Here is a 15,696-nt window from a genome sequence, read left to right on the forward strand (position 1 = left end):
CGTAATACTACAACACATACAAAAATAATAAAGGCATAATAAAGGGCTTTTCTACAAATGCAGCCTATTTGTTACATAATATATTAGATGGTGTTTATGAATCCTTGAGGACAAAAAGCTCTTTCTTTTTTAAACTGGTCTCAAGGCTGTTTGACATTTATTTTGATTTAGTGCATAATTTGAGCTAAAAAAATTTAAAAATGTTTTAATTAAAAACTAAAATTGATGCTTTCTTTTGTGCTGGTTGTTCACATTTGTCTGTGCTAGATGGTCACTCACAACAACTCTCATAGAGTCTCATATTAAGCCCTTTAAGAGTTTGGTTATTTCATTTTTCTCATCAAACAAAAATCAGATTTAATCAGTAACAGCTAAAAACTGTTAATATAGCAAATGAACAATCTGAACGACAGAAACTTGAGAGAATTTTGAAGCACTATACATTACACCAGTCCAGAGGTTGCTATGAAAATCTCCATAAAATACTGATAATTTCAGTAACCTACTATTTGAAAGTCTAAATATGAAAGTTGATAACAGCCAGGAAACAATGAGCCGGTGACACTGAACCTTTTCTAAAACTACAAAATTTTGTTCAGTAGAAATGAAGTTCAACAAATCGTACATCAGTTTTAGTCATATGCGTGGTAGGTGGCCTTTTCAGAATGTGCTGGCAACCTTCAAAAATGGCATCAGTTGTGTTTTTATAACAAACGCAGCCTGGACGCAGAAAGCATTAGTGAGAAAGAGAGTAAATGACTTTAAAATGAGGTGTAAAGCAAATTAGCACACTGACTCAGAAAGTGGAAACTTTTCATATTTGTGTCAAAGTAACTGCATGACTTTTCCGCGAGAAACTAATGGGGGTATGAAACTGAGGAGCCATGCAAACACCTCTCTGCAGCTTCTTTCCTGAGACAAAGCAGTGAAAAGTGCTGCTCAATCTGTGCAAGACAAATGAGAATTCCTGCTCGCACCACAGCAAACACATCCACACCATTCCTCCTGTAATGCTGAAACAGTCCACATTGCACTAAAGCGGTGGCAAAAGCCATAAAAGAACACGCTGCTGCCTTGGTAGTGATGCCTTCTGTTTTTAAGACTGTCTAATAGTCGTTATTTGCTGAGAAACTATCTACTGGCCAAAAAAGGCATTAAGAAATTAATGGTAGTTCCTGCCACCCACCGTGCCTTCAACAAACCAGCCTTTCCAGACTTTCTGGGACTACCGTGTTGACCCTCTCTTCCTGTCTGGAGGCTGATGTGTTGCTCAACAGCTCTGCTCCAGCAGCTAAAAGCTAGAAGCTAAGTAAATAGTGAAAGTTAAACTGCAATGCTTTTGGAGAGATTGCAGTCCTGCTATTATTACCTCCAGGGTCTTCTCACAGGTGGTGATCAAAATCCTCCTCTGCTTCAGTACTGTTTACTTTGTTGTCACAGCTCTCAGCAAATGTGTTAAACAAATCTGACAGGTGACAGAAATCAGCAACAGGAGGAGAACTGCAGAAAATCACATTTTCAGCCTTCTCACTCTTTACGCAGAAAGTCACTGCATGCTCTGTGATAAACAGCACAATTAGCACTTAAAGTGAGTGTCTTTGAGCCAGCATCACATCTATCCATCTATATTCTTTAAATTAATCATAGGATTAATGTTAAGGAATTGATTTCTCCATTTTAAAGAAAATCACATAGATATGTCCTGTTCAATCCTGGTTTCATTTCTTCTCGGTTTTGTCTGCGGAAGCATAAAACCTTTAAAACCATGAAATCTTTTGAAAAGAAGCAATTTCGATGGTAAAAAGCGTAGATTATTTTTAAAAATAGAGACATGGTAAGAAATTGTTATTTTCAGGGCTTAAAAGCCGTCTCAGAGAGTAATACTCAGTCCACTTTTATGTACAGAGCTTTTACCTTCAGAACTGCTTTAATACTTCGTGGCAAAGACTGAACAAGGTCCTGAAAACATTCCTGTTTCACCACATCCCGAAGCTGATCTTCTGGATTGAGATCTGGAGACTGCTGAGGACACGTGAGTACAGTGAACTGATTGTAGAAAACCAGTTTGAGATGATTTGAGGTTTGTGACACACGACTCGTTATCCCACTGCAGTCAGGCATTGAACACTGTGGTCATAAAGGTACGGACGTGATCAGCAACCATATTCAGCCAGGCTGTGCCATTTAAACAATGGTTTATCCATTCATAACAGATTTTGACCATTCTATCCAAATAATGCAGAATCTTTCCAATCTTCTGTTCTCCAGTTTTGGTGTGAACTTTAGCCTCACCTTCCTATGACACTCCAAGTGATATGCTACTGTAGCCCTGCATCAAGGTTTAACGTGTTCTTTAAAGCTCTCCTGCTTGTAACAAACAGTTATTTTAGTTACTCTTACCTTCCTATAGGCTCGAAGCCGTCTGGCAATATCTCCTCTGGCCATCAACAAGACAAAACATTTTCACCCACTCACTACCACTTACTGGTCAATTTCTCTCTTTCAGGACATTCTCTGTAAATCGTAGAAATGTTTTTGTGGAAAAATCAACAGATCAACAGTTTGTGAAATGCTCAGAACACCAACAATCATGCCACATTCACTTAAACTCACTTAAATGCCCTTTCTTTTCCATTCTGATGCTCAGTTTCAGCAGGTTTCAGCACTTCAGCAGGTTGTCTTGACCCTGCCTAAATGTGCTGAATTGTTGTGACTGGCTGATTACATACTTTGTTAGGGAACAACTGAGCAGATCTACCTACATGTAGTGAGGCTATTTTAAAAAATACTCCTTAAACAGACTGAAGATTGATGTTGTTCTCTTCTTATTAACCTGCTCTCATCCAAGGAATTTTTGTTTGAAACAGAGCAAAAATATCCAGAACAGAGGGAGAGAAAACTTTTAAAAAGCATCCACTTTAACAAAACTAAATAAATAGATACAGTATTTATTTTTTCACGCTGAAACCCACTCAAGCTGATCATTGTTTCTTGCAGCCTTTGTTCTGTGTTGTATGTGCGTCATCATTTCTCCTTTGCGGAGCTTCAAAGGACACAGGTGAATCACAAATTATTTAATTATGCATAATTATATAATATGCGCATAGGAAGAGCCCACTGCTTATCAGACTAACAGATAAATTACATGAACTACTCATGCAAGAGAAATGATAAATGATTTAGAATAATTTTGTTTGTGGGCAGCCTGTGTCCATAATCCTCATTATATAATAGGAGTCACATGTAGATAGTACAAAGATATATATGTAATTTGTAGAGGGAAATAATCCCTTCCTGTTCCAAAAAAGATTATGTTCCCTCTGATAAGCAAAAAATAATCACGCATACACATTTTGTATAGCTATATTTCATTTTAAAAACATAAAGATGTATATAAATACGTGAAGTTTGATGTATTAGTCCTCTACCTAGAACCTGAAGCTGAATTCTGTACAGTTCTCAATTGAACAACAACTAAAAACAAGTATGTATGTGTATGCATATATAAAGTTATAAAGTTCTCTTGCAGTCTGAGCCTATAACAGGATAAGTAAGGGATAGTTCAGAGTCAGTGATCTGGCCTATAAAATAAAGTTTGAATTTTGAAAGTACAGTAAGTGTCTGTCTCACTGGGAGCTGTTCCAGCCTGACAGCTAAAGATTCTGTCTTCCCTGTAACTTTTAGAAAAGGTTTTAACCACAGGTAAACCTGCAGTCTGAGAGCTAAGTGCTCTATTGGGACAATGTGATACCATCAGGTCTTTAAGATATGATGGGGCCTGGTTATTCAGCGTTTTCTTTTATCTGAGAAGAAGAATTTCAAATTCAAGTCAGGCTTGAAAAAGCTAATATGAGAGCGATAAGATTTCTCCTTCTTGGAGAGCAGTGTTTTGAATCAGCTGAAGGATTTCAGGGAGATTTCAGAACAGTCTAGATGTAACTAGTTTTCAGCATCACTCTGGAAAGGCAGGAAGTTTTTAATTATAGCAGAATTGATCAGATCAAAGAAGACAGCCCTTGATATCTGTTTAATGTGCACACTGAAGGGCATATGCTGGTCAAAAATGACCCCAAGGTTCCTCACAGTGTTGCTAGAGGCCAAGGTAATCCCACCCCGAGTATTTCATTGGACTACAAGTCTCTGAGATGTTTAAGGTCCAATAGAAGTAACAGTTCTTTCTTTGAATTTTGAAATAAAAGAAAGAATATTGTTCAGTAGGGAACCACCTGATGGCAGAATCAGTTTAGCCATTAGATGGGATGCATCAGCAAGGATGTTATGTGACATCCAGTTTAGGACTACACAAAGGCTGTCAATAGGAAAACTCATAGATGATCTAATGGGATAGTATAAGCACCCAAAGTGACCCTGTTCCTAACAAACCTGTAGAACTTGTGGCATCAGTGACCATCAGTGTTATCGTACAGCCTGCCTGTGGACTTTCCTGTTATGAAACCACTGGCTTTTATATGAGGCAAAACAAAAACAAGGGGTGACTGAGGGTGTTTGTCTTTTCCTGTAATTTGATGTAAGATTTAGAGGAGAAGATGCGGCGAAACCCCGCATGAGGTCTCCGACGTGATACCTCTCACAGATTCTACGAAAAGATCCCGGCCACTTCTGGGAAACACTTCACCTCCTACAGAGAGCTGAACAAAAGGATGCACACACCCACATGGACACACACAAATGACAGTGTCTTGATTATCAGCACATTTTGAGAGACCTTCAACGTCTTCCCAGAAATGGAAGAAATGAGCTTGTCAGTGTAACGGAAGCAAGCGGTAACAGCTTTCTTTTCACTGTCTGTAAACAAAAAGGATACAATTTGCAATTTTATAAAGGATCAGCAGTTATTACACAAGCTTTTTATTACTGTGTTTCCCAGAAGACGCGATAAAACATTGCTTTGAAAGTTGCTTTTCGACAGGTTTCTTTTTTGAGATTCGTGGTCTTTTGTTCAGCATTTTACATCACATCATGTGTTCAGCCCTCCTGTTCACACTAAATTTAACTTTCAAACTTTTAGTTTTACACTTACATGTTTTTATTGTATCTTAATCTTCATTCATCCAAACCTTCTTCCTGTGTATACACCTTTTTTTGTAATGAATATCACAACTTCCCTTAAATACCAGAAAATAACAGTGCACACCCTGATTTACACTTAACTGGAAAGCAACCATGCAGCGCAATCTTAAGTCCTTAGTCATGGCTGTTTTAGGTAGCAACTATATCAAAAAAATGACTAAAATAACCTCATTGGTGGAGTACTCTAATAATAGTAGATTGATGAAAATTCCCAAAACAGGCCTCAGCAACTTCCAGTTTTCTGTCCACGTTCCCTTATATACCTCACAGAAGACATTAAAGACTAAAAATCTACATTTAAATTGATCAGTATAGCTGAAGGAGTCGCCCAGCACTAACTGAACTGATGTGCAACAATAATGAAAAAAAGAGCTTTCCGCTCTTCACAACAGTTTATGCGTAACTTTGGGATTTCTTAGAGTCTTGATTCATTTGTACACAAACTTTTAATGGGAGCCAGAGCTGCCCTCATCAGCACACACTCACTTTATCATTCATCCATAAACTCTTGCCTCTGTTGTCCCGTGACCTAGTTTTCAACTTACTTTCAATTCTGTTTTATTTATACAGGACCAGTTCACCACAAGAGCCACCTCCAAGTGCTTTAAACTGTAAGTTTAAGGACTTATAATCTTATAAAGAGAACCACAGTATTACCAAGCACAATGTGGGGATGGAGAGGAAGAATTCACAGGAGAAAATGACACTACCAAACTTGAAATCACAGTGGTTGTGGGCTGCATCTACATGATATGCTGTTGCGTTTCCAGGAAGGTGCAAGTCAGATTTCAGTGTACCTACAGTGTAGATCAGAAACATGAATCCACTTTTATTGAGGTCATCCATCTGCTGTGCTGCGAATAACAAAAAAAACCCCAGAAAACTGCTTAAAGAGACGATAAACAGGACATGGCTGAAACTAACAGAGAGAATAAACAAGGGGGAGAGAAGAAGAGGTGAACAGAGGAGAAATCTTCAGCGCATCACCGAAGGCCTGCAGGCAGTGGGAGCAGTTATGGAACGGTTTGAGATCAGATCATTTCTAACCACCACATCACTAAATGATGTGGTGATGTAAGAGCATTACCGGCAGTCTGATCAGATCCAAGCTGCCTCCTTATCTGCGCAACCTTAAAAACTAAGTTGACACAGTTGCATAAGTGTTGCAAGTTTTAACTATAGAAATCAGAGTCACACGTATTCATCAGAGCCTGATAAACACATAACTGCATGCATGGAGCTTCATGGATGTTAACGGCCAAGGTTTCCCAGTGCTTTTGTCCCCATAGTGTATACCAACATCTGATATGTTCTTTTTAGAGGGGGGGGGGTTATTTGTTTGGTTGTTTTGTTTGAAATTTGTTAATTTTCTTGAATTCAAAATGCTCATTGTGCAGTATGTAAGAAAATTAGAGCTGCCTAGTTAAACTCCAAGCATCTGGGTGGAGTAACAGTCTTTTACTTGTAGCAAACCCTTATCTGATGGCAAAGCACGCATGATTTAAGAGCATGACAAACATCCATAAACAATTTCCTTCATGCCATTTTAAGGAACTTGAAGTAGTTAGAGTAAACAGATAGGATCTCACCCAGAATTTTGGTCAGTTGTCACTGATGAATGATGCCACTAGTCATATTAGCAGGAACTCTGATGGACCACTTTTACTGAAGAAATCAAGAGAAGAAAAACGTTCCCTATTTCATGGAAAATGATGAAAAATAGTCTTTGAGTCATTTCTGGAAACACAAACAACAGAAGAGATTCTACATATAATGCTGAACACAAACTGTAAATAGTTTGTGTGGGTTTAGTTTTAAGTGATCTCTGGGAAAGCGGTTTTGTTATTTTTATCAGCATTGTAGGTGTGTTGACACACTACTTAATACAGAACAGTGCATGAATCATTCTTTGACCCAAATACCCAACAGTTATATTTTGCACTTCATGTCTCCCTGCTTGTAAATGAGAGCACTGAAGGCTTCAGTAGCCCGAATAACCTGAATACTCGCCCCCCAGGATACAATCCTGGTTCCACTTCTCCTATTTACCTTAACACCCTTGTCACGGGAAAGCCCCGTGACCTAAAGATGCAGCACGCTATGCTTTTAGCCAAGATGTGTTTGTGCTAGATGCAATTCTAAGGAAAGTCTGACTAAAAATGTTACTGTCTGACTATTTCTATTTGATTTATTTATTTGTCATGCACCATGTCACAGTTTCCTGGAAACTGCCAATCCAGTCTGGACACTTTTGTGCTCCTTTTATGGCCAAATGCCTGAAAGAATGTGCCAAGGAAAAGGAAACCCTGACATCAGATTCCTTCACTTGATATGACTAGATATATATGTCTTTGCTGTTCGTTTATTTTATTTGTCTTTGAATAATAGATCAATCAATCATTCAATACTTTTTTAAATTCCTGGAATGGGAGGAGCTATGTCTGTGTATAGGTTGTACTTCCAGGATCCCAATGAAAATACTGCAGGTTTTATCCCTGTGCAGAATTTCTCCCTCAGCTTTTATATTTTGTTTTGGATTGTCATCTTTGTGCGGTAGATTGCCTCGATATTTTTCCCACTATTTTGATTATTTTTCTTAGCTGTAGCCAGATTAATGTGTGCTGTAGATACGGCACACCAATCTACCGTACTGCTGCGAAGGAAAAGGGGAGATAAAAATTAAACTTTCAAACTCCACTTTATTTTCTTTTACTACCTCCATCATCTTGCAAACCTCCACAATCCTTTGTGTTGATGTCATTTTCATGCAGACAACACTTTTGTTTATTGCCATGGTCTGCTTGAACTTGAGATATATACAATATACAATAATAAAAAGAGTAATATAATAAAAACAAATGATTGTTGCTCCGCCGTTCATTGTTCAGTGTGCAGTCATTTTGCTGGGTATAAATGTCTGTGATGTGTAATGATGAAATGAGTCTGTTTTGCTTTTAATGTAAAAAGAAGAATCTTGAATCCAGCTTGTAGTGCTTTGGTGCATATATTTGTCTCTTCCAGACATCTTAAGTATCAAAAACACTCTTCATATTTCAAATTGGTTTTTTGTGTTATTACGTTTGAGCCTGTATAGAAATTTATGTAATTCCTAAAATGTTAATGCAATGCATTTGTTAAACCTCTTGAATTAAAGCTGCACTTAAATCTATCATTGGCTAAACACTTATGGACCTAACTGTGTTGCATTGGAGCCATAAATAGCTATAGTTACACTATTCAAGGATATAAACGTTACAGCTCGTTTCTGTGAAATCTGCTGCATGTGCCACAGAGAAATACTGCAAAGAATGATGTGCAAATGGGGTTTTGAAAACAGTGCAGTCAAACAAAACAAGTTTACTGTCCATGAAAGGGCTTTTTGAAATGTAAAGTAGGAGAAAAAAACCCTCAAACCTAAAATTGCATCTCTATGTTATTGTCCTGTTGCTATTTTTTGTCACGTGGCATTTTTGTCCTGATTTGCAGCGCATTTTTGTTTATGCAGACAAATGATGAGCGACAGCTTGTTCAAGGGAAAAGCTTCTCAAGCACGTGCAGAGTGGCATTGAGACTGTTAAAATGTGAATAATTTTCATTCCAACATTTTCAAAGCAGAGGGGTTTCAAGCCTTTCAGTTATGAATTTTTATCATTTATTTTACCTTTTTTTTTTTTTCTCAGCCATTGAAATGCCGCCAGAAGAGCTCAAATATGGCTACAGTCCATTCAAGGTCATTAAGATAATTTAGTAGAAATGAGGCCACAAATATAAAGCGCACAACACAAAAATAAACAAGGCAGAAGTCTCGGGTTCAGACGCACAAGGACACAAATAGAAGCGTTTCACTTCACATTGTCTGAGAGTATGTTTTGCAGGTTTAATCTAGGACAAGCAAATGTCGGTGGCAGACCGGTTACAAAGAGCGGATTGTGTTTGTAGCCAAGCAAATATTAGTATTTGTTTCTCTTCTATTTTTCCCATCTTGCTGCTCTTTCTCTGTGACCGACTATGGAGAACAGTTGGGAATATGGGGGGTGAGGAGGTCCTGGACACCACACAGACTTGTGTTACTTCAGAGGCCCCAAGCAGACAAGAATGTCTATATCAGAGGAGATGAGCTGGAACATGTTTATCCCACTGGTGCAATTAGGAAGCTCATGTTAACTGAGGAGATCCCCGTAAGTGAGAAGATTATTTATCATTGTGCATTCAGCACTGCAGTGAATGCAGTGTAAGCCCCCTGTTCAAGTACAGTAATAATTCAATGACTGTTTAATGACTTCACTCTATATCCATAAGAACTCAGAGGCAAACACTCGACTGTTGTTCACTGCTTCTAATTGCAAGCTGACACATTAACACGTTGAAAGATTAAATGCAAAGCATCTATAGCTGCAACTCAACCATCTACAATACTGCAATGTTTACACTGCAATGTATGTATTACCCAAGGCTGTAAAATGTGTCAGTGTGTTGATATATTCTTTAAGTATATATGGCTCAGTGTAAAACTTTTAACACTACAGAATTATTATTTTCACCTTACTAGAGGACCCCAATATTTCTTGTCCGCCACAGTTTAACCGTCAGTATTTTATAGTGTCTAACTGCCATCTAGTGGTGCCATCAAATATAGCAGGTACACATTTCATCACTAGACATTTTTCTGTGAGTCATTTTTCCCGACATTTAAAAAAAAAATGTGGCTCAAGGTCTAACGGCAGCATTTTACGTGGCCTTGAACTCTGAGAAGCAACAATTATTTACATTTCATATCAGCTCAGAACAAGACCAAGAAAGCCTGTTACAGACCAGTGACCAGTACGTTTTCTCCCGTGTCCCTGCTGTGCCACATATTGAGATGACAGCCCACATTTTGATTGGCTTTATTTTACAAAAGTGAGCACCAAAAACATGTGAATCACAAAGGGACGTGCTGATCTACGGGCGATGCCAAAATCCAAAAATGCCTTGCAGACAGGGCAGCAGTGGAAATAACGGTAAAACGTTTGAGCGTTTAAGTTACTGCGATAGAGGAAAAGAAAATCGTAATTTCAGACTACCTTTCAGCATCATTAACATGTTCCACATTTGTCCCAAGGATCTGGACATCCGAGATGAGGTGGAAAAGTCACATTCAAACCAAACAGCTTTTCATCTTTGATTGTGTATGATTGAGCACAAACAAAGAATGAAATTTACTTGTTTTGGTTTTCTATTTGATGTGTTCCATCTGCATTTACATAGCCTCTTTTCGCCCTGTGTGATTTTCTATCTGCTTTTCTATCTGTTTTGTCCCTGTGACAGATTCAGCTCCTCACATCTGTAAAATAAAGAGATGAAAGACAAAATCAGGGTAGACAGTTAGATAGTCAGTTAGCTTTCTTTCTTTCTTTCTTTCTTTCTTTCTTTCTTTCTTTCTTTCTTTCTTTCTTTCTCCATCATTCAGTTCTTCCATTCCTGTTGAGGGTGGGGGTGTTCAGGTTAGAGGCCAGTCGGACTGAAGAATGGCGCCGCATGTTTCCATGCGAGTATCAAATCTTAGCGTAACAAGCCCCAGAGGAGCAATAACCTTCAAAACTCACACCTGCAGCCAGAGCACTCAGTTCTACCAGTGCTGCTCTGTAATGTAAATGTATGTGATTCACATTCTGTTATTCACATTAATCACAGCATCCAGATGTGTTTTTCTACTATTTTTTTATATGGAGAATTCCACCATTCAGGAGAGGGTTAATGCTTGAGGACAAGGTGCGGGTCACGTTCACCACCGTGCACATAGTCACATAGTCACAGCTTTACTTTGCAGCTGTGAAATTTTCCATTTGAATTGTAAATTGATTTTTCTTTGCCAAGCCACTGACATCAAGTTGATTTCTTCCATCCTCAAGAACAGGGAAAAGGTCAGGGCAGCTTCCAAGGCTTTAATTATGTGTTAAAAACTGTTCTGTGGAAAATTATGAACCAGACCGCCTCACTCTGGGTCCTGCTTTTGTGTCACCGCTCTCTTAAAATCATCAAAGGCAGATCACAGAAAGCAGTTACATGGTTATTGTTTGAATAGAGGCGGACAATAGTTCCCAAATGGCACATATGCTGTGAGATTGGGTAAAAATCATATATTATTAGATTTATCCACGCTCATTTCCCCTTTAAAAAAAATCCTCTAAAGCTTGTCAAAGGAAAGTTCAGCCACTTCCACAGGTGGGAGGTATGCGCGGACACATAAAAGGTTTGACAGCAAGGAGATTAGTATGGAGGAAGATTTGCTTAAATGACAACTAACCACCAGTGCAGATGACCTGCCACCTAAAAAAATGGGGAAAAAAATTTGATTTGAAATTGTTGTTAGAAAACAGAAAGTTACTTCTCAGAGAAACATATTTGGATCAATCTGAGCACAAGGCACCAAGACAGTTTACCGAGCTTTGTAAGAGCGGCAAGGTGATGGAAGTAAGAAAATCACAGCGTCGATCCAGATGCCATACACGGTTTGCCAAAAGTGCCTTCGCTGACAGGCCGTTTTGTGCAGATATGAATAGAAGTGGCCTTAAAATGTTAGCTTGCTCTCTGATGTGCTTTGGCTGCAGATCATTTGATGTGAATGTTTTTTGCATTTAACCTAGTCACCGGGACATCTCAGTCTCCCTGAGTGACTGCTGATTACAAGTTCATCGACACGGGCATAAACCCAGAAACTATTGTAAACAACGTAATGAAAATCATTCGCCTTCCAAATATTCTTCTTTGCTTGTGATAGGCCAGATGTCTAAAGGATAACAGAGCATAAATGGGAAACAGTTTGGACAAATGTCTGCACGGGGAAAAAGAGAGTCCAGACTCAGTCGTTTTTCTTTATTTGATATGATAGCCGTCATAGAGACAGGAAGGAAGCGTTTATCCGTGGTATCTCTGGCAGTGGATTTTGCTACTAAACATCTGATATCACTGGAACTGCGAAGAAGATCAGCCTATTCGCTCCGTAGCGTCCGTGAGGCAGATGCCTGCAGAGAGCCCGTTGCTATGACCTCACCCGCTGCTTAGTGCCAGGGAAGTCGCCCTTGGGTGTTACAGTGCTGCTGGAAATGGGATAAAACAGGGTGGGGTTTGCTTATCCATGAGGTCCACTTGCAGTTATTCACATACACACTGATGTATGAAGCCACAGTCGTAAACGCTGTTTTGCTCGCTACCTCTCTTTTGTCCTTCCTGTCATAAATTGTGAAGTCCTCCTGAGCAAAACCTGCATCCTGCTCCATTCCAGATGTGTTCAACGGGCTCTCCGGGCCTAAGACATCACTGCCTCTCTTGGAGACTCAGAAGCCTCCTTGACTTGCAGTGGCTCATTGACTCCTGTGTTGAAGAGTGACTCCATCATTGCTTCATATTTAGTCACTGTTGCTTTATTTTCTGTCATTCCTTCTATGCTCTGTTTTAGTTTTGCTTTTGATTTACAAACTGGAGTCTGGTCACCCATAACCATGTCATCATGTGCTCAGACATACAGCCTCATTAATATTTCCCTTCTGGCTGTGGGATAAGGGTGGGCACTCCTCAAGCTCGCTCTAGAAACTAGACCGCTGCCAGGACGTAGCAGGCTATGAAGAACCAGAGGAAACATCGCATGCTCCAGCAGCTCTGAGTCAGGCCTTTGCCACAAAAGTGGAAACTTTGGCTGGATTTCCACCTCTCTATTGTCTGTTTAGGGTCAGCTCCAAGTTCTACTGTCTTTCCAAAATGGTGCATATATGGAGATTTTACCTGTAGTCACAAGGGAAACAGTAAACTGAATCTAGATATAGAGGCTTACTGTCTTACTCTCTATCAGTTAAAATGTACAAGGCAGTATTTGAGTATTTGCCATCTCTCAGAACATCTCTCTCTTCTCTCTTCTTCGTCTATCCATAGTCTGGTGTTCCTGTGTCCATGACCACATTTGACCACAGCACACCTGAGTAAACAATTCCCCCCAGACTCACAGGACAACTAAGCTGAAACAGTCCACTGCATAGCTCCATAGCAGGCCATCGCATGCGTTCCAGGAGCCAGGACCTCTCAGACGCATCATAGATCTGACAATACAGCTTTTGTTTAGGAAATTTGTTGTGGAAGCAGAGTAGAAGTTCCCACTGGTTTCAGTTTTTTTCCAGTACACATTCAAAGTCTCTTGGTATTCCTAATACGAGGCATAACAAAGGATTTGTTGTATTTTTTGCGAGAGCAAACTTAAATTTGCCTGTCTCTATAGAAATGGCATGCAAGGTAAAATGGTAAATGGCCTGTATAGCGCTTTTCTAGTCCCTAAGGACCCCAAAGCGCTTTACACAACCTGTCATCCACCCATTCACACACTGGTGATGGCAAGCTACATTATAGCCGCCCTGGGGCGCACTGACAGAGGCGAGGCTGCCGGACACTGGCACCACCGGGCCCTCTGACCACCACCAGTAGGCAACGGGTGAAGTGTCTTGCCCAAGGACACAACGACCGAGACTGTCCAAGCTGGGGCTCAAACCGGCAACCTTCTGATTACAAGGCGAACTCCCAACTCTTGAGCCACGATCGCCCCTAAATGTAATGTGATGTAAAGCTACATGTAAAACTCTTCTGTCCTTAAAACCACTGGATAATGTTACACGCTTCATACAAACGAAAGCTAATGCTAAAAACAACAATGTAATCTTTAATCAGCGACCACACAGACCAAATCTCTGGTCACAGCAGCTGAGTATAATCACCACGATTGCATCTAATCAAAACAGCAAAAGCAGCTTTCTCATCAAAAACTCTTGATAATAGTGCAAGTTACATAATACAGCAAATAGCCAGCCAACACTGCATCACACAGTGCTGCAATTATTTGTGAGTGTGTAATTTCTGCTTAGCAGAACTAACACTTGATTTCCGATATTAGATATGGTTTTGAAGAGCTGACAGTATAATTGGTTTGACTGGTGGGAAGAAGGCCAGCAGACAGGGAGAGCTAATTAGATTTCAGGAATAAAAAATTGCCTGAACTGGGGTGTTGCTGCTGGGATTCTGCAAAGAAATTAGTCCAAGTGTAAAGATAATTTTTTTTAATTTTTTTATTTAACCTTTATTTAACCAGGAATGTCCCGTTGAGATCAAAGACCTCTTTTTCAAGGGAGTCCTGGCCAAGAGGCAGCACATTTCAAGACAAATACATACGAACAAACAAAGTTAAAATTACACAAAACAATTACACATTATTGAGGCAGCCTGTAGGCCTTTGAGTTTAGTTTTAAAAACATTTAAAGACAACAATTCAGTTAGTTTCCAGTCTTTCTGTAACATGTTCCACGAAAAAGGCGCAGAGTGGACAAAGGCTTTCTTACCCAGCTCTGTGCGGACAAGGGGAACAGACAACAGCAGCTGATCATTTGAGCGCAAGGAGTAAGAACCACTATTTGTCCTTGTGACCAAAGTACAAATATAAGGAGGCAGCAATCCAAGCATAGCTTTGTAAATAAAAGTGTACCAATGCCCCTGTCTTCTAATGGCCAAAGAAGGCCATTTTACTCTTAAGTACAAATCACAGTGATGGGTCAGGTATTTACAATTGGTAATAAACCTCAAGGAAGCATGATACATCGTGTCCAACATTAGAAGACATGAAGAAGAAGCGTTCATATACAGAATGTCACCATAATCTAACACAGATAAAAAGGTTGCAGTGACAAGACGTTTTTTTACTGCAAAAGAAAAGCACTGTTTATTACGGAAGAAAAAACGAAGTTTAAGTCTCAGTTTCTTTACTAGTCTCTCTATATGTGGTTTAAAGGTGAAGGAGTCATCAATCCAGACACCAAGGTATTTATATTCATGAACTATCTCTATGACATTTCCTTCAAGGGTGGACACCACTGGAATAGGCTCCGGGACCTTCTTTGACTTGGAAAACAACATTAGCTTAGTCTTGTCAGCATTGAGAACTAATTTTAGCTGAATAAGTGAATGCTGGAAAGCAACAAAGGCTTTCTGTAAAGTTTCAATGGCCTGAGCAAGAGATGATCCATAACAGTAAATAACTGTGTCGTCAGCATAATAATGCAAATTTGTGTCTGAGACATTTTGACCCAAGTCATTGATATATAAAAGGAACAGAAGGGGACCCAAAACTGAGCCCTGTGGCACCCCCTTGTGGACAGCAACAAATTTAGAACAAAGACCTTCAAGTTTAATGCACTGGGTTCTATTTTTCAGATAATTTGAGAACCACGCTAATGCATGTTCTGACAATCCAAGGCTGAGCAGTCTGTTTTTTAGGACTGCATGATCAACAGTGTCAAAAGCTTTTGAGAGGTCAATAAAGAGTGACGCACAGTACAATTTCTTATCAAGTGCCACAATAATATCATTTATCACTTTAATAGTGGCAGTGTTAGTACTGTGTTTTTTCCTGAAGCCTGACTGAAATTTGGAGACAATATCATTAGAGTACAAAAACTCTTTCAACTGGTCACAAACTAGAGATTCCAGGATTTTGGATAAAACACACAAATTTGATATTGGCCTATAATTAGTCAACACCGATGGATCACCTCCTTTCAATAAAGGCAAAACGAAAGCTGATTTCCAAACCGA

The sequence above is a fragment of the Diplotaxodon limnothrissa genome, linkage group LG23, assembly GCF_057381915.1.
Source record: "Diplotaxodon limnothrissa isolate DT_005_m linkage group LG23, D_limnothrissa_male_GT1.1, whole genome shotgun sequence".
In the NCBI taxonomy this organism is placed as follows: domain Eukaryota; kingdom Metazoa; phylum Chordata; class Actinopteri; order Cichliformes; family Cichlidae; genus Diplotaxodon; species Diplotaxodon limnothrissa.